The sequence below is a fragment of the Varroa destructor genome, unplaced genomic scaffold (assembly GCF_002443255.2).
Source record: "Varroa destructor unplaced genomic scaffold, Vdes_3.0 BEIS01000001.1, whole genome shotgun sequence".
Lineage (NCBI taxonomy): Eukaryota > Metazoa > Arthropoda > Arachnida > Mesostigmata > Varroidae > Varroa > Varroa destructor.
The window spans coordinates 75,888,967-75,909,631 of NW_019211454.1; the positions used below are offsets into that span (position 1 = coordinate 75,888,967).

General features: G+C 38.8%; 2 long non-coding RNA genes across 2 annotated transcripts in view; one reads left to right on the top strand and one right to left on the bottom strand.

The window, feature by feature from the left end:
• Positions 1-312: 312 nt before the first annotated feature.
• Positions 313-8,367, bottom strand: LOC147759105 (uncharacterized). The gene is made up of 3 exons (XR_015330070.1): positions 8,165-8,367; positions 2,901-3,033; positions 313-2,424 (listed from the first exon to the last, which is right to left on the bottom strand). It is a non-coding gene; the product is annotated as an uncharacterized LOC147759105 (long non-coding RNA).
• The window catches only part of LOC147759106 (uncharacterized), a 39,196-nt gene continuing 22,134 nt past the window's right edge, over positions 3,604-20,665 (top strand). The window contains exon 1 of the long non-coding RNA XR_015330059.1: positions 3,604-3,761. This is a non-coding gene — a long non-coding RNA (uncharacterized LOC147759106). The remainder of the gene's footprint in view (positions 3,762-20,665) is intronic.

A 20,665-nucleotide genomic window follows, 5' to 3' on the forward strand; every position in this document is an offset into this window, starting at 1 on the left:
TTTAATTTGCACTATTCTTTACTTGCGGATTATAGAAGTCGAAGGATGCTAGAAACGGGAGTAGAGCGAAAACGGTCGATTAGAAAAGAACTGTACCATGACGTCTGGGACGGCTCAGAGAAATCTTTTGAACGAGAATGTAATCCTACAAGCTTTAGACAGCGAGGAATTCGTTACAAACAATATTTAAATTAATCAGAAAGTGTACTTTTTATTGTACTTTTATGTATTTTACGTGATAATGCTTTGAAAACGCGTATACGGTATAATTTATCGATGAACTGAGAAAGGCCCAGAAGCGCATATTATGTAGAGCCACTAAATATCTGAATTATGATCGCATATATCTTTGAATGTCGTCGGAAGATATGGGAGGCTTATATTTTGGCAAAAGGTATTGGTTCCCTGCCTGCAAGTATTGTGTTCCTAATATTCAAGTTTCGATCGTACTATAAGGAATAAAAGCTGTTTACCTCGTAAACCACATAGATTTTGTCATTTTAAAAATATGTGTAAAAACAAAAGTAATATTCCTTAGGAACTCGACGAATGGCTCGACCAGTAATGGTAACTTTGCGTATGACACACTGCAATTCATCCTGCAACGCACTTAAAAGTTTAGCAGTAACCGAAGCTGACAAAAATGTAATTGAAATCGCCTACAACCCATAGCTTTATTGAGTATATCCATATCCTCTATACCACGGTTCGGTTTTTTAATGAACAAAACTCCTGAAGAATTACCATGCAAGTTTAAAAAGAGTCATCATTACTACTATTTTTTGCCTCTTAACATGGTTTGCCTATGTATATTTTTATTTTATCAAACACTAAATCTGCTTTTGTGCTGACGGGGTCGAAAATCCTAGGTAGTCTATTCGTACTGCATAAATAGCATTTCAGATAATCAGACACTTACCAGAAAAACTAAAATCTAAAAGATCGTAATCTTGTCTTGAATTCGGCAATTTCCATTTTTTGTGGCAATGATGAATATGTATAGCTGCGGTAATCTATATTAAGAAGGGACCGCGCCGAGCCTTTCTGTCATGTTAAGTAGCTCTTTTCTTGTATCATACTGATCATTGATGAAATAAACAGCCACATTAAAAGAAAAGCTCTTCTTCATTTTTGGGAATTTTTTAGAATTCCTAAACTTATATGTTCCCCAACGGAGCCTTTATATATATTTGGACGTTTTCTTCTAAAGGTGTGAATAAGAAAATCGTTGAGGCTAATGCGGGATATGAGTTTGTGAAAAAAAAATTAAATGTAAACAACGTATTTTGTTAAAAAAAAATATTTACAAGCTGGCTCGGTACCAGCTGCACATGCCTCCCCGGTCCAATTTTCTCTCATTCAAATAGTCTTCGACTTTTCGAAGGAAAAAAAATTGTAGGCAATTGAATCTGATGAATATGAGTACGACAAAGTGTTTTGAGGCAGCTGATGACAGCGCACTTTCCCGAACTTTAAGTCTGTTCCTCAGACAATCCTCGCTGTAAACCTTCTTGCTTTTCAATGATATTTTGAGTCTCATGTCTCTTCTATACCCTTCGGTAAGCTTCCTGAGGGTGATTTCGCGATTCCTTAGTACGACTTGTTTCACTTCTCCCACGTTTTCGCCAGTACCTACAGTGATGGATCCCTCAGGGCGAAAATCGTATTCGACGCTCTTTAACAGGTCGTAAAACCTTTGGCATCATTCTTTTAGCTTTTCTAGCTCATGACTTTTAGCTTTCAAAAAGTTTTCAATAGCACTAAGAGAAGTGCTCTTTGTATTTAAATTTTTTTTTTTTTCTCAGAAAATGGTATAATGCCGAAAGTCACTTATTTCAAAGTTGCACAATACAAAGCACATGTTCCAATGTTCTCATATGCGGCTTGTAAACAGTAGGCAGACAAGAGAGGGGTTTGGCCACTCATCGGAGTTCAGCCAATTAAAATCATGTATTTGTTATTCAGTACCCTTTAATATGAGTATAAGTGTTTACACAGAGACATATGAAACGGGATATCTGTGTCTACCAAGCAAGGGATTTGGATGAGCTGAATCGATATGTAGTTTTAATCTTCATTCAGGGTCTGAGAAGGCTATTTGTGTGCAAATTTCGTTTACTTATAAAAATTAATACATCATATCTCATTTGTTTTCTCAAACTGGGTAGCAAACAATCCAAAAACAATGGAATTCTTGTTAGTAGTATGCTATTTCTTTATATACGAATGTGAACGGAAGCCCGCTTAAGGCGTTAATGCCGCTGCCAGAAATCATTCTGACTGTATGGATACATTCGCTCAGCGATCATCTGACCGTAGCAGCAACGTGACCGCTTAGCAACTTCGACTGGACGGCGGGATGACGTGCCGACCGGGATTCCCGTAGCTGTCGACTGCGAATAGTTAGACTTAATCCTGTTACTTCTGCAAAAATAAACATGCACCCATAATCCGGATGATGAAAATGCAACCATAGGAGACGAAGGCGGTGGCAGGTACAAATCTTAATAATTTCATTTATAATTCACTTGTTAATATAAAATTTGAGTCTATCAAGGTACAAAAACATTAACCTCAACAACGACTACTACATGTTTAATTATTAAATTATTTTTTTCCTAAATAAAAAATATAAAAATATAAATATAAATATAAAAAATATAAAAATATAAATATAAATACCAAAGTGAATTCCAATGCAGTTCATAAAAAGAATAAACTCTTAGATAAAACGAAATAAAAGGAGAAAAAATTAATAAAATTAATCTTTAAAGGAATTATCATTTTTGGTTGTTGGTACTAAAAAAAGCTCTGAAATGTAGTATGCTGAGTGCCAGACGAAGCGTAACAGTGATCAGTGGTTTATATCTTCGTGTCAAAGCAAGACCGAAGTCAATTACCTTCAAGGAAGCGCGAAACCTTTGTGACAATTGGAACCTCAGTTACATGGGCAGATGAAAAGACAAACGAATATAGCGAAAGGGCCAGCATAGAATCCTCCGGTCACGAAGCACCCGTGAAAATAGTCTCCTCCTAATCAACGTAGGACACACAAGTAAAACAATTTGGAGGGTATGCATGTCAATGACCAAACAAAGCGTTTCAATGAATAAAAAAAAACGTGCGCGTAAACCGAATAATGAGTGCTCGGTTGTTTCGTATGAAGAGGAGTGATATCGATATATTTGCTGAGTAACATCGTAACGCACAAGGCTTTACTAAGATTAGGATCGAATTTGCACCTTTTTAGGATATTGGTTCAAAACACGAACTGCATGTACTAATTATACTAGAGAACCGAATAGGTAGTCGAAATAAGACAGAAAGTAGGTGCCTGTTGAAACAATTCGTATTCTCTTAGTTGGGTTACTTCTTCAAAAGTCGAATGTATCTTCATACCGCTCCATTACCAGGCTAACATTACAAGAGAAACGACTCAAATACTAGTAAACATTTGCCACATACATAAATTCGTTCTTTTTCTTTAAATTGCTTCGAATGGAGCCTTTTGAAATAGTGATACACAATTTAGTGACTGAGGAACAGCTGTTATAAGAAATAGATTAGCTTTTGGTACTTTTGCCAGAAGCGCAAAGAGGCAGTCGAAACGTGAAAGAAGGCGATACAGGAAAAATCGGTGGAGGGCAACAGCCAAACCGGAGAAGAAAGTGATGAAGCGGCAAGAATAAAGCACCATGAAGAGAAGAGCGATCGCTAGTGACGAACAATGACTATAGAGCGATCGAGAGATCCTTCGAACAGTAAGTGTGTTTACCCTAACCTTTAGACGATCAGTCATCCAAAAATCGTTCCCAGATTTTACCATTGCAGACACAGGTCCGTTGAGATAATCACTGAATGACGGGTGCTCTCTAAGTATGAAAATGTTAATGATTATAACTGCATAAAATTTTCTCGGGCAGACTTTGACATAAAGAAGCTTATACTATAAAATCCGAATGAGGCATGACAAAGAGTTATAACACCCACAAAAGACGGAACGAACCCCAGAGAGCACTTCACGAATGCTGCCTATTGATGGCTGCCTTTACTACGCATCCTAAAAAGTCAAAGCCGCAGAAGTTAAAACACTGGTGGATTCGAGAAGTTGAGCATAATCATTGCTGATGCTAAAAGAGGTCGTTACGGACATGAAGGGTAAAATCCTCAAACAGGACAGGTTGTCCAACAACTGGAAAAAACGAAAATGGTGCTGATACCTAACAGCAATATGCAACACAGATCCATCTGTTTAATCAACGCCATTGTCAAAAGTCTTAAAGTGTCAATAGAGAAATGACTTCGTCTGACATACAATGCAGCCTCAGAAAGTATAGGTCCGTGCACCCAGCAATACTGTAAGTGGGTTAGAAAGCTAAACTGGCTCTATTCCAAAAACCCGCGAGATCTATTTGGAAGTACTTTTAGATGTCAGAAACACCTTTAATGGTGTTGCGTGGAGGATAGTCCTCAACACCTTAATTAGGGAAAGGGTGCCTTCATATTTGGTCTCGATTATATCTAAGCAATTAGAAAACTGAAACATCACATAGAGCTTGCGTACGTATAAAGACGGGAGCCGCTGTTGTGGAACATGAGCGTACGATGAGGTCAGAACCTTTCCGAGAGAATAAAAATTATGGTTTAAGTAGACAATTTAGTTGTCAATATCCGGACCAGAGCTGCCCTAACAACCGAATCTCAAGCAAACAAGGATAGTTTCTTCTTTACGCAAGTCAGAACATGGCCTGGCAACTTTTAAAGCTAATTGGCAAAGTTTTACCGGAAATTTGCGTCTATTGTGACCTGGAAGCAGATAATAACTCAGACCACACCTTACTGATCTGTGTATCGCTGGAAGCCAGGAACGCAACAAAAAGAAAGATGGAAGCAAGACCCGAGAGACAGAGATGGCATGGAACAATCTGTGGACTTCACTTGCCGCACCATGAGCTCTTGGGCGATTGGCTTAATGATTGCAGCAGATGTTCTATAAGAAAGGACGTCTTTTGGCACAAACGATATAAATACAGATGGAACATAGCGTAACAGGAGAAGTAAAGGATTTGAAGGCTGATTCCGAAATAATTGAGCCAATTAATTCTTAATGTCATCGGCCCGTAGTACTGCTTGAATTTAACTAAGTAAGAAAAATATTGCTCCTAAACAACCCAAATTACCCGCGAACACTTATATCCAAAAAGGGTAACAAGAGTCGACACAATAAACCTCAGAAGTGTTTAGTCGTTTTTACGCTTAGCATATTAACAAATTGGCTTTCGCTAATCGCCCAGGCTTTCGTGATTCACAATAAACAACTTCACTATGAATAAGAGCCACTGCATAAATCTACAATTTATTTTCTGAATTTCTATATGTTCTTGGTTAACTTTTAATTCTGGTAAGAATTTTGTTTTTGATAAATGCTTACCAATATAGGTGAATTAGAAGGTGCTTCAAAGTTCAGTCACCTCAATTAATCCATTTTTATAAATGCGGTTTCTTGTTGAAAAGACAAAGTAGTAAAAGGCGAACACGCGTGCGCTGCTTAAGGACGGGGTTTTATAGGAAACAAGTGCAGCAAGATTTCTGAGAGTTACTTCAGTCTAAAATCTTCTTTAGAGTCTAGTTCATGGAGGGTCTCTTCGATGTAACGCTTCTATTGCGTCAGAGAAAACTGCAAGCTAGAAGAGCAGTACTATAAGTGTTACTTCGATGCAGGTTTCTTTAAACCCAATTACCGCGGCGAGGTGAGATATATAAGTGAAAAGGAGATTATGAATAGGCATAGCAGATTGTCCTTTCGGTTTTCGTCGAATGTAGCAGCTGCTATGTACCATTCATAGACACGAAATACTAGGCCTACTCTTGACGAGCATGATTCAGCTGAATAACTTTTGCCAAAGGAAACTAGTGGAAAACATGAAAAGCATTATTTTTCGAGATATGATTTTGAAGATTTGATTTGACAGCTTGATCCGGAAAATTCCAGATAAAAACGTAGCGGATGTAGCGTGACAGATGTGATAGGAGCAACAGGAGAAACTCTACATATACATCTTATCATTTGCAGCTCAGACCGAGCACGAATTTGATATGATGGCAATACATCGATTTCTTGATGCTACCCTGATGCATCCCACCTCTATGCTGTCCTTTCCCCCATATATTCCTCAACGCTCGTTGATTGGCTACGATCGTCCTTGAATATCATAAAGCTTCGACTGAACGAACGCTTGCGTCTATGGCTATGTGTATGTGTGTTCAATAACAAAGTGGTAGCGTTCGTCCATTCATTGTTGTTTGCTATGCATCGTCACGTATCGCTGTCGTTAAATTTCTCTCTTTCATGTCCCTCTTTCCTAGATTGCCCTCGCTTTCTAGCTCCAGCCGTTCCAGGAAATAATCTACATTTGTATATCTGTCTGTGTCAACCTATTGAAAAACGAGTCTCATGGTGAATACATTAGGCAGCTGGGACCTAACACTTCTGTAAAAATTAGCTTGATGCTAAGTTTACCGATGTCATTGTATTGGGCAAGTCAGTTTTGTCTCAACCTTCTTCACGACGCTGATTCCGTTTTCCCATTGCTTTAGCGCCTTTGTAGCCATTACTAGGCGCGCCACGTGCCATTTGATGATTGGCTGGTTGAACCTGGTTGGTTTACGTTCAGGACTGAGATCCTGATAATCGTACTAGAAACGTAAGTTGAACGATGTTTTTAGCCTTGCTAGACAATCAATAATTGTATATTGCTAATCATGATCTGTGGATGTAGAAGATTCAATCTATAAAACCAGGAAACGTCTACGTCAGTCACCTGTTCTTTGAACCGATTCCTGCTAGACTGTTGCGGACGGGGGAAGAAATCAGGAACACGGAAGCCACTTGCCAGATCGGTATAAGAAACGTACCAGTTAGGAGCTAGATTGCCGCAGAACACCCCTGCGCAACCGTTGGTATCGTTACCGACGTCAGGTCATGGTTGCCGTCAGTAAAGCAAGGAACCAAAAAGGCCGCAAAGGACTAGTGTCGACGGAAGGACGCTTGATTGACAAAAAAAGACCAAATGTGTCTCGATCGGGGAACGAGCGGTTATTTATTGTACAAAGTCTAGACTGTAAAAATTTAGGAGGGAAAGGCGCCTTGGACATAGTATGACGGTGAACAGAAGTACAAGGACGTTAGGACTATTGGAGGAGTGACGGTGGCGCGGCTCTTTAAAAGGTTGCCAGTCTGCGAGTGCCACAACAAGCACACGAGACTGTTGGTTCACCGAGTCACAAAAGGCGCAGTCGCGCACATATACATGAGTATTGCATAGACGCAATATGGATGACAGTCGAGCGTTGCGGCCAAGAGAGCAAACAGTTAACAGCAGCTTGTTCAGACACAATTAGTCTACGAAGGTCGTAGCCGATACACCGTCATTCTTTAGCCAACAGCCGAATGCACCAGTTTTGAATCAACATATTTTTTTGTTTCTATCTTTCTTAAAGGGCTTGCGGAAACGTGTTATTTAAAGCTGAGAATATAAAGGATTGAGATAATCAAATTGAGCCACCTTTGTTGTCTGTCACAGTAGTTTGTTTTTAGAAAAGCGGGCATTTAGCATATTGTCGATCTCCAGGGAGACAAAGGGTAGGGCGTGAAAATTGCAAAAATAAAATTTCTTTGTCGATGGCGTTATGGCAAATGCTGCCTCGCAACCAACTAACCCAATAGGTCTGGGAAACTTTTTCTTATTGCAAGTTTAACTAGAGTCTGTTGGATAAAGCTATAGACGATCGTTGTTGATATTCCTTTGCAAAAAGCATATTGTTCTTCCAGAAGTAGCAAAATCTATTCCAGAAATGTCTCGTGGCGTGATGATACTTTTTTCGAATCTGTTCCATGTTGAAGGTTGCAGCGGATGATTTTTTTCTCGATCTCGGTCTAGACTTGAATAGGGTAGCCGATTGCCAAGCAGTTCGATAGTCCCAGTGATAGTTTAGCGGGTAACATATTTGTTTGCTAATTTGTATAGGCAGATATCGTTTCGTGCTGGGATGACGAGCGATATGATTCGAAATTCGAAAAACAGGGGAGAGATGGTTTAAACGAATGCGGGAAAAGCAAGTATGCGGACCGTAGTCGAGTGAAATTTCTTGCCTGGACTCTGACCTGCGTGTTATCGAACGGGTAGCTTGTTTTAGCTCTGACGGCACTGTAGCCAAGCTACTATGTATACTTCCAAACTAAGTTTTACATTTTGCAGCAGGGATTAGGGCTCTTCGATCAATAGCGACCCTTATAATGATGGTGTAGAACCCTAAAGATTAAGAAAACGTTACTGCGGCATATTCTATCTTTCCATCTTGAATGAGTCTTTCGTTCCCGCAGTTAAGTAAGGGATACACGGGCACAATGCACAAGTGAACCTGAAACAAAATACAGACATAGATGATTTGTTTCTTCGCGCGGCTGGTCAATTGTCACCCCGGGGATTCTTAGCTTAATATGACTCCAATTTACACTTTACGAACGGTACGCTAAGATCTATATGACTGATACGACGTTCAGAATCAGATTGATTCGTCGATATAATTTACTGGATTTGGCTGGAGCTATTCGAAACGTCTGTCTAGTGCTACTTCTAGTTTCAAAAAGACAATAATATGCATTTTATTTACTGAGTCATTAATAAAACATAAAATTACATAACCTGTGAATGTTGATCCTTGTTCCGCTCAATTTGAATAGATGACAATGTACGGTCGGCTCTTAAGATCGTTTCAATAAATTGCTGCGGAGGATGGAGACGGCGTTCTGACGTGCCATTCCTGCGGTGCTAAGTATGTGGTCATGTTGGTTATCCCTAAAGGGAAAACCAACCCCACTGCGTTGCCACCGCGGAGTGAAAGAGCGAAGAAAAGCATCCGTTGTAGACTGCTGCCTAGCCTACTAACTGAACCGGTGACACTATCCCATCGGTGAAACACAGATCCTAGAAAGAACGCTCTACAGAAACGGCGTGCAGGTTCCTGATGGCCGACGTCAAAAGAGCACTAGCCATGTTCTGCAAGACATGATGTTTGACGACCTAGGCACCTACGGACAAGGTCATGCTTCCGCTGGACGAAGTGCGTGTTCCTATAAATGTGCTTAACCTTGTCGGTGCGATTCTGCGGGGAAACCAAATACTTATACCAAACTCCCGCCTCTCTTACAAAAAATTGACATGATTGAGGGCGCAAGCCCACTTTTATTCTCCATTTTATTAAAGGGCTCTATTAAATACGAGGACCAAAAAAATGAGTTGAAGTCATTTTGCACGTAAACAATTCAATGATACATGGGTCAAACAGGTTCCAAGTGCAGCAAGTTTTAGCCCGGCTGCACGCAGCAGCTAAAGATTTGGGACTGCTCGTCAACCTGATCAAAGCGATAAGATTTAAAAGGCAGGACAGCGGCCACTGACACCGTGTACCTTATCAGCTCGTCTCCTGCCTATGTAAATCTCTTTTCATACTTAGGGTTGCTTTTCTCCGCGAACGGCAAAAATTTCAGTGCACACATTACCAAAAAAAGGCAGTGTTGATCTCGTGGCGGATCGAACCGCCTCATCGCTCGTTTTTCGCAGCCGCTCTCACTCTGTTCAACCTCGAGAGAAGTACGATTGATGTATGTTCACCGGTTAATTAACACAAGTTATTCTCTGGCAAAAAATGTTTTCTGACAAATTATTTTTTGGCTAACATAAGCGAGCCAAATAACTAGGTTATGATTTGATAAAAATTATCGAAGAAATTGACATTGTTTTTTGTTAAATTTTGACACACCACAAATTTTGAGAATTTTCGAGAATTCAGAATATTTAGGATATGTTTAAAGATTTTTAAGTAATCGAAAGCCTGTCGCGCATTTAGCTGAAAATGCTATATGATTATAAATGTAAATAATAGTTATAATATAAATTACTGAAAACTTGACAATGAATTAGAAATGATAAGAATAAAAGACGTTCGGCGTACATTGCTAATGCGATTGAGCATGGGTGCAGCTATCGAGCGTATGCATAATGGAAATTCTAGAGTGAGCACTCTAATAGGCTAAACATTACTCAAGCATACAAAAACAATCCAAATAAAAAAATATAAACTTCAGAGTATGTAACCGCATTTTTTTTTTACTTCAAAGTAAGAGATCTATTGAATCAACATTAGCATGGATTCGAAATCTCTTTCCTGTAGGGGGAGGCGGGGTATGTTGGGAACTTAGAAACTGTGTTACTTGACAAAATTTGACTGCTTTAGTAGATGTTTTACTGACAAATTATATTGGCATACATATGCATGTGGCGAGCTGTTACCTTTGCTACGCCTTCGATTAGGCACTGCTTCAAAAAACCGTGTGTTTGAAGCTAGATTACGTTTTGTGGTTATAATTTTGATAGGTAAGCGCAGCACCATTTTATGGACTCCAAGTGTTCAGTACGAATATGAAAAGGTTTCTTGACTTTTTACCTTTTGAATATAATTTTTGGCTTTTTCAATATCTATTCTTTCCGCTCAACATCCGTGCCCTCTCCGCTCTGCCTTTGAGTTGTTACATTATCTGGCAAAGGAAATTAAACGCTGTACGCTCTTTCTTATTTATTATCAAAGTCTTCGTTAATGTGTTCTTCTTCTTTATGGTCAGTAACGATCACAAACAGATAATTTCGGATGGGATTCGCTATTATGAGGCAATAATCAGACGTTGGGAAAATTTCAGAGAATTCTCCGTAACAGCCCGGACCGATATTTGTTAATTAAGGTTTCAGTCTATTAGATGTGTCTCTACTTGCTAATCATCACATAGCACGTCCTACATGTTTAACTAATTTGTTATTACCGACATACTTCCGTGCTGTCTTCTTTGATGATTTGTAAACGTAAAGAACAAGCTGATATTCCTCTACGATTCCGAAACAAATTTGAGCAGCGGCAGAATGTCTTTGAACTAGAGAGTGCTTACCAGCTACCTTGATTTTGTAGTTATGTCCCGGAATGTCTGGCACCAGATCTTTGCACAAAAACTTAAGGGAGCTATCCGCATCGCAGTCGCTGTTCTGCAATCCAAAACGCATAATTTTCGTCACAAACGTCTGCCAATGTCCGTACAGCACTAGTGAACTCCTTACAAAGCACTGGGCTGCCTAATTAATGCATTTAGATCGGTGTTCAGCTTGTGCGAAGGCCATGACTACTTCCAGATCTGTGTGTATATGGTCACTATTGGTTAACTGCAGCAACAAGGCCATCGCTCAGCCTACGCCTACGTTTGCAATAGATCAGTAAAGCAGCGATCTAGGCTGGTTTGAAAGAGTTCACGCATACATAATTTTTATCTTTGTACAAAACCAACACATTACGATATATGTTTTCCTCTTAAAAGTTATGTGCTGATAAAAATGTGAGCTTAAAGACGTGTTTTATCCCTATGTCTTGCGATCCAACTAAATAAAGTTATGCATGTTTCCTGATAGTAGCTGAATTGACGCCTTTAAACTTCACTTTGACGAGCATCACGGCTTCGGACTAGTTGTATGAAAACATCCTAGTAGCTTTTATAGCGGCTTCGAGGACACCTTCTCACCCATATTCCAGCTAATGAGGATCTGGAGTATCAGAGAGTTTCCTTCAAGCGTTTTTGCACGTGACTTTAGCCGCTCTTTTCTATAATGTCGATAAGTAAGCAGTAGATCTAAAGAACCCATCCTTCGTCTAGTTAGTTTCGACTCGTAGCTCATAGATTAGCAGCATATACTAAAATAAACTTGCTTAGGCTCGAAATGAGCCCACACTCTCTGGGTACGCGGGTGAACTTACAATTCTTTTTACACGGAAAGTAGACGCTTAGGCTTTTTAGCCAATCTTTGTCGGGCTTACATTGCGTCGAGATATGTTGTTAGCAGAAAGTAGTGAGAATATTTAAAAATTAATTTCTAAAAAATGGATTTTAGCAATTTGGTGTGTGTGTGTGTGTGTATAAGACATGTGATGAATTATACTCTGAACATCTAAAATAAACGTATTTAAGGGATAGTTTTTAGTGCAGAAACACAGAAATGTATTACTAAACTCTGGTAATATTGCTGTATACACTGCCTGGCCGGAAGAAAAATTTTCTAATGTACTTCAGTCCGTTAGTTTCAATAAATGTTCAAACGAGATAGGAAAAGGATTATTAGGTGTGCAGAAAAGTTTTTCATCGGATGTTAATGGCTACCACTATACAAAGACTTTGAAGAGCCGTGCTTTGACTACTCCTCTCTTTCGAGGGAGCAGCAATCTGGCAGCGGCAATATGTAAAAGGGAAAAATTTGGCTTTATACCCGCAAAAAGCTTATTCCGCCTGAATGCATGCTATCGCACTCGTAAGAATCAATGACTCGTTACTTCATTTCTGTTAAAGAATGAGGAGCCCTCTCGGTTAATATCTTTCTTTACACCTTACCAGATAACATGTAAAGAAAAATCGTTTAGTCATTATCGCTTAGTTATTATGTATCTATGTATTATATATGTATTATCGCTGTGCTTTTTTAATTAATTTGTTTTTAATTGTTAATATACCATAGAGCATTGAACAATCAAACGGGCTAACTTGGGACCTGAGACGCTTAAAAGCGGAGCTGTCCCATGCGTTCTTATTTAAAACGCCGGCTTTCTTTAAATAACGCGAACGTATTATGAGATGTCACAGTTTAGACCAGTTTAGAGTTGATTACACTCACTCATGATAATTTGAAACCATATATTCCAATAACGGCCGAATGTGTAGGGTACCAAACTGGCAGTTATTAGGCCCAGAATCGGACCTCTAGGTCAGATCTACGACTTTTTCGACTCATTGGTAATATTCCCCATTGCAGTGGCCTTGGCACGAAAAAGTCTTAGCCTTTAAAACACCATCTCAGACCACTGTCCTAAGTTATCTTATTTAGTGTATTTACTTGCCGCTAAAGGGATTCGAATAATAAATAGACTGACCGCAGAGTGCTTGAAATAATTCCTTTTTATAATTAGTTGATTAATATTCCTGAACTAGAATGTAAATTAGAATAACTCCTATTCAGTGCAGGCATTCTTTAATACATCGATGGCTATGAATAGGTATGAGCTGTGCCATGAATGTTAAAATTTATTGAATACTAACTGAGAAGAACAATAGTTCATCCCTGATACTATGATCGAGCGCTGACAGACTTCGTTGAAGCATGGAATTGACGGTTCTTGATTTCATTTACTGTTTTGCTCACATCTAAAGGAACCCTGTACTGTATACAATCTCCTTTCTGAAGGTTTTAAGAAGGCATCATGCGCATGCGTCACAGGGTGCTGAAGCTGCTTAGCGTAAACTCATCAGATTTGCACTTTTCCTTACTCCTTTGAAAGTCGAAACTACATTGATAACCGTCTAGGATCTACGTGCGTACCGCAAATGCTTTTCTAATTAATACGGCAGCTCCTGAGGTAAGCGCTTAACGAATCGCATTGACGTCGTATTTTTATCTGTTCTTTATTTATCATCACACCACAAAGTCGAAGTCATAATTTGGTTTTCCGTTTTTTCAAGTTTTCCGTGCCGTTGTGAATCTATAAGACACACTTGACTAGAACTGAACAAAGAGAATAGAATATGAAGTGAGCCTGCTCGTCCGTTTATCTGCATGTGACGCTCATATCATTTAGTCCGAAGTATTTCATAAAACTACAATCTATGCCCCAGTACTACTGTTTTGAAAAGTTACCGAATATATTACACGACGAGGCCACTGATTGATCCATTAAGTTGGTGCATAAGTAATGTCCTTTTTTGTTTTCCTTTTTAGTTTTAATTTATTGATTGTTTTATTTCGATTACTTTTTTCTACGACTTCCGTTTCTAATATTGCTAAGTAGAATGAAAGGAACAGCATTTTCGATACTTTCTGTTTGCCTTTGTTGCCGAAACTCTCTGTATAGGCGTTACATGTTTGACCATGATTCGGTGGCCAAAGCTTCTAGTCAGAAGTGGCTTATTAAATAACAAAAAATAACATCTTCGACCCACTCAACTTTTTGAATTCGACGAGGATCGTCTTAAGCCACTTCGAAGGCGACACAAAAGTCTTGCATTATTGTCGTAGTTCCTTGATATTCAACAATTGTAGAAAAAGTAAATTTCGAAAACCGTGTCTTTCGCCACCCCACATGTATTTTTGGTGTCACAGCAAGTGTGAAGTTCCGTGATTTTGACAAAACAATGATACTTAATGTATAAACCAATGAAAAAAAAACCAACCCAATATAATAATATAAAGCGCATATATTTACAACTTCTAAATACGTTATTATAATTGCTGTTGAAAATGTCTCTACGACTTTGGAGTTGACGCATTTTTGAACTAGGTAGCCTAAAATGATGATTTTTTAATATGTATTTTTTATATGTTTTTTTTACACTTGTTTCAGTGCTCTGACAGCTTCTCGCCAGCTCTATACTTATTCGCATTCTCATATGTAATTTCTCCATTGATGACTCTTCAAAGTTAATCGATAGTGAAATATGCTTGCTCATTCGTCATTCTTTTTAGGGCATGGAAAGCTCCCGATTTACCTCCGTGCGATTGTGGAGGTAAATCGGGAGAATACGCGGGTTAACAATAATATGTTAGATACTTTTTCGCTCAGCCCAGAAAATCACCTTACGTTTGACCTCACTCAATACTGTTACCGAACTCAATTGTGTAACATATAACTGTGGGACACGTTATGGTGTAAATGCCAATTTCGGCTGCCAAAATTCTTTGATTCCAGGTTTGTGGAAAAACCTCGACGATTGCAACAATGCTTTCTTGTCTTTTGAGTCCGGTCATCTCTAGTTACCTTTTCGCTGGCCTTCAATACTCCGATCTCTGTTTCTGTTACACCATTCATGTGTAGTGCTTTTGCTTAAGGCCTTCTTGTCTGATGCCTTCATTAATCTTTGATGAATTTCCGCAACGATGTTATTTTCGACGACAACAACAAAACCAATGAACATTAATTTTTGAAACTTACAGATGATTTTCCTTCTAAACTCATTTCTCCTGAAGTCAATTCAGCTGGTTGGCAGTTACGATTTTCTGGAAGGCTGGATAAAAATCCAAAATTTTACAGAGCCACTTATTCTTTTCTCTACTTCGTATTAACGTAGGAAAGTCATAGCCTGTGTCATTGGTAAAATTTTATATAGGAATAAGTTGCGGTTACTGCATACTTTTTGGCGGTGGGTACGACATTAGAAAGCAATGAGAAGTGCTTGCGTATGGCATCTGTTTACCTGACACGACACGCAAACTTTTACTTACACCAAGGTCGTTAGGTTAAATAGATTTCTAGTAAACGTTGAAGATGGTTGACGATATGTCCATATACGTAGCTCATTTTCTCGGTCAATTCAAGACCTTTTTGCAAGCCGTCTTAGCTCTAAAGGGGCTTTAGGGGGTCCAAGCTGGTTACAAATTGCCGACTGGAGCAAATTTTATTTTGAAGTTCTAAGATTTTATTTTAGAACTTCAAAATTATTCTTAAGCAGTCCTTTCGGGCATGAATTCTGCATTATAAATAGCACAGATATTCCGAGCAACTTCGCAAAATTTCTGTATCTCGACTATAAACGAAATAAAGCAGGTATCTTAAATTCGTTATCGATGCGCATACAAGCTATTTGAATACACATTCGAATGGCGTATAAAACTAAACAAGGAGTGGAGAAAGCAAAGGCTAAAAGGAAACATTTGGAAAATTGGCATCGCTTTTTGACAAAGCCATCCTAGAACATAAAACAAGAATTTGTACGAAAATTTTGCCAAAATTATAGTGAAAGGTGATGAACAATTTGCCTTAAAAAGAAGCCATCAATTACGTCCTAAGAAACAGCAGAAATAAATACTATAGTGTGCTTAGTACAATAACTCGCGACACGACCCTCTACAAGATACATCATCCGCAAACATTACAAGATGCCCAGTTGCGGAAAGAGAGCATTGTTCGAGCTGAAAAAAAGATTCATAAAGGTATCCGGCGCGTTGTTTTTGTTTTTTCTAAAAAAAAATACAACAAAAATAAAATCAATCTTGGGGTTCTTATTATTTTTGATCGAATTGAGCAAAAAATCACCGATATCTAAGACGGTAATCATGGGAGAAGTCACTGCGGGGAGGCCTGAGCAATGCATCGTAGACATGTGCGCTAATTACTGCTTGCCTAGTATTTAGTTTGAGGAAATGACGTTAATACAGCAAAATGGGCCAACGGCTCCAATAACTGGGTTGCTCACTGTGTAAAAGTTTGCAGAATTTTCTTTGAAAGGGTCCAGTCAAAGGAAAGTATGTCTAACGGACGGAGGATGCATATTTCTCCGTTTTCTATATCACATTCCACCGAAGACTAGTACAAAGTAATGAAAGTTTTATTAGAAAAGCTAATCGTGCAAGTGTGCTATCCTTAGAAATATTCAGATAAAATTACTGAGCCATTCGCTTTACTAAAAGACAGGTTTATGCGTGCGTATAAGGCTTTCGTTGCTTCAATACGTTACCTTCAAATGAAATTTGCCTTTGTTACTCTCGTTTAATGAAGTTGTATCGTACCAACCAGCCTTCCTTTATTGCAAGGCCGTCACCATGTTGATTCTTTTATACAAGTTGGGTGACTATACGCAGCTATATTTATATAACGAGAAACTGCAAACGCAAGGTCTGTTCTGTTATAAATCAGTCAACCCGTATTAGGAGCTCGATGCTCAATTAAAGTTTTACAATACGTGTAAGTTTCACTTTAGTTATCGTAAAGACCCAGATATTTTTAACGGTCCGTTGTAGTAAACAGTGAAAGAGAAAAGCTAGAATTTATACTTGCTGATTAAATCCAATAAACACGTCTAATACGCAATCGTGCAACCCCACGCTCCATTCACAGCAGGCGTCCAAAGCCAAAACCTTTCTCATAAGGGCAAATTCCTTTTAGCTCGCAATAATGTTCAACTTTAGTCATAAACAGCTAAAAAAGCCATAGCCAATTATTTTCCTACATTCAATTTCTGCTATGTATGGTTAAAGATTAGCGACTTCTATTGTTTACGGCGGGTTAAGTACTGGACCGGGCCATGACAAGCTCCGTCTTTATCACCTGACGGCCGTCAAAATATTCACCCTTATTTCTTAACAAGAGAGTTCAACTCATAACTCGAATAAGCTACATGTTATTGTGAGCGTAGGTGTACATTTCAAGGTAAAAAAATGGGTTAAATCTATTTTGTTTTAGTAGAAGATACTTAAGCAGCAGAATTGTTGATGTTCGCGATCAGCCGACTGACGTCCCTAAATATATTAGTCGGCAAATATTATGCATACGAATTGTTTAACTAAAACAACTATGATTAAACGCACTAACAGGGTCTAGCTCATATCTTATATTATACATCGATCAATAGCTCCGATATGACGCCCCCATGCCGTTCCATATGCGCTACGCTCGTATCAAACTTCAGCTTCTGTTCGTGCCACTGGTTTGATAAACAGTACACAGAGAACGATAAGATACATTATAGGGGACTTGCATAATTGCAACTTACAGTAAAAGAGGTCCTATTACGGGGGCAGACAACCACGAATTAGCACTCGGAGCCGATATGAACTACTAAATCCTTCGCAATATTTGCAGCGGTTCGAACTCGCTGTGACAAAATGTACTCATTGTGTGTCTGACCACGAAATATCGTTCGGTTCTACTACTCGAGAGATTGGATATCGCACCATAACATGGTCCCAATCTGTACAAACGCACAAAATGTAATTATAAGGAAGAAAGATTCAATGAGACCTCGAGTGTATTCTCGATTGCTGCGACGGCTGGCAGAGGCTTTCGCTACCTCTGAGTGATGCGCTCGCCGAACGATGGTGCACGTATTGCATATCCGGTACTTCGGCAGATATAATGGATTACCACGCTTCCAAGCCTAAAATAATCTACATCTATCAGTTCTATTACTTCAGCGTTCCGCATGGTTGTTACGAGCTTGAGCTCGTCAATGTATCTTTTAGATGCTATCAGCATTTACTGCAGGTGATGTCGGCTGGCAGAAAATAAAACGAGATCGTCAACATACAGAAAGAGGTTAACCAAAAAGTACCGCCTCTTGATCCTGCTAAGTAGATTACCGATAATTACTGAAAATAGGATTAAATGGTTACTTTAAATAACCTTGGTGGTTTACCTAAAGGGGGTTGATGCTACGACAATATGCTAATAGTTGCTCTTACATTATTAGATAGGTGCGTCGGTAAAGTCGAAGGAATAGATAATTAAGTTAAATATATAAGCAAAAGTGAAGAGAAACAGGGCAGTAATACGAAAAAACTTAAAAAAGCCACCATCAGCTATAAGCATCTATGATTTAAGGGAGTCAGAAGAAAAACACAAGGCTCGTAACGTTCCATTACTTCAGTTAGCTTCAAGTTAAAATGCGCGGTCGAGCAAAAGTTCACGATCAATAACAACGACACGGGGGTTCAGTGCTTAACTGCCCCGCATTATCACTCGCTCAACAAGCTTCACTAGGTGTAAGCTGCCCTAGTGTTGCGATCAAAAAAGTTATTGTATTTTTAAAAATTATAAGTTTTGAACTCTTTTTTTTTTTATTGTGTACTATATGCTTCGATTAGAAACCAGAAGCATATTGTAAATATCACATTTGTTAAATATTTGCCAATATCGGCGACATTTAGCTTCATGAGTGTATCGACCGTTAGATGGCATCATATTCAAGGTACATTATTAAATCACATCGGTAAAGATAAACTAAATTACTTTCGTTTATATTGTAGCGGTCGATGGTTTACTGCGTGTATTGTTAGCGCAACCCAAATAGTATACGGTACCTATTGATAGTACGTGATCACCGTATACAATCCCGGATAACTAAGGACGAGAGTGAACGAAAGCGGCGCTAATTTAGCACTTCTTGAGCGCCTGCAAGTTCCTAGAAACTGCGGTCAGCGAAAGATCGCCGTTCGCTTACCTCCACTAACTAACTAACCTCGCTAAAGTAACCTCTTAATTCGAAACAATAGGTTAACATAAGCGAGCATATCGTGCTAACGTGAGATAAGCATAACTTCCAAATGACAACCAATAGCTTGTCCAAACTATTGTCTTTATTTAGTTCTTGCCGCAAACAAAACGACTTGCCCACTAGTTGACGAGCTGAACAATGTACCACTGTAAATTTCTCTCAGAACTGATGATAATATAACATATTCCCGGTCATATTTATAGGCATGTATAAGGATTTCACTATTGTTAGATTCAGACGAGATCCTTGAAGTCGAAATTAGGGGACATGATTGCGCCAAAGGTACTCATGTGGGGATCAGAAGGTATGATTACTAGAGTATGCCAAGTAAGCCTGTGTCTCCAAAAAAAAACATGCCACCTCTGATATATCACAGATCCATTTAAGTGATCTCAATCGAATGCGAAAACAGCTTAGGGACGGGGTAGAAATGAGATATTGCAAGAGCTTTTAAATACGATTTGAGCGTTATGACAAGTATTACCGACACCAGTCAATTGTCTGTGCCTAAATATTTCACTTTTTCTAGTAACGGTCTATTATAAATCCTTTTTGACAAACAATTGGGCTTAAATCAAAATTTAAGAAACTTTTTTTTTTTCTATGTTTTAAAACAACATTACTAAGCTACCCTTTATTATTTTTTCGGTAACATCATTGCTGTCGAACCTCTGGGCGAAAAATTACGACAAGCAATTTTCGTATTCTTCCATTGAAGCTAAATTAACGTTATTGTAGAAGTCTCGCAAAGGCCACAGCAAATGTTAGTCTAATGATGCACGATACGGCGGGCGTATTAAAACTTTCCATTTACATTCTGGAAATTTTTCCTAGACAGCTAAACATTTATATTGTCGGTCGATTTTTTCACCGAGTTATTGCAATCTCGTTAAAAGTTGATGGTAGGAAACCAGGCGGCAGGCTTTATCAGACGACAGCTATTCATAATGCACATTCTTTTTTCCGAGCACATGGCATCATCTTGTTTCACGTAAATCCAGACACTGCCACATATTATAGTACACGCTATTTCTTATTTGCACAGTATTGTCCCTTTTCATCACCTGTGACCAACCGCTTTTGAAATGGTCCGATACGTTTCGCAGATGAGAATACAATGGGTAGGTAGGCTATTTCTCGTGCCACTTAAGAATCGCGCCTTTTTTTTATAGCCAACTTCCGTCATATAGTTTGAAATTTAACGTTTGGCGGTATATGTAGCTCCTTGAAGATATCGTGGATTCCCAAGTGTCGGTCCTATTCAAATTTTGTAATAGTCTCATGAATTTCTTTCCATAGTTGGTCGAGCATTACATTGAGCATATTTTATATTGAAATTTCTTTTCTTAGTAACGGATCCTGACTAACGGTCCTAGCAGCCCTTATACCTCAATTGTAATGAAATTCTAAAATGTAGCAAATTTTGCTCATCTTAAGGGTAATCTATCTTAAGTCTTGGCAAAAGCATTTCAGCAAGTCAGAGTTTCCAAATGCCAGACCAGTGCAACTCATATAACTGATACACGCGACGTTAAAGCC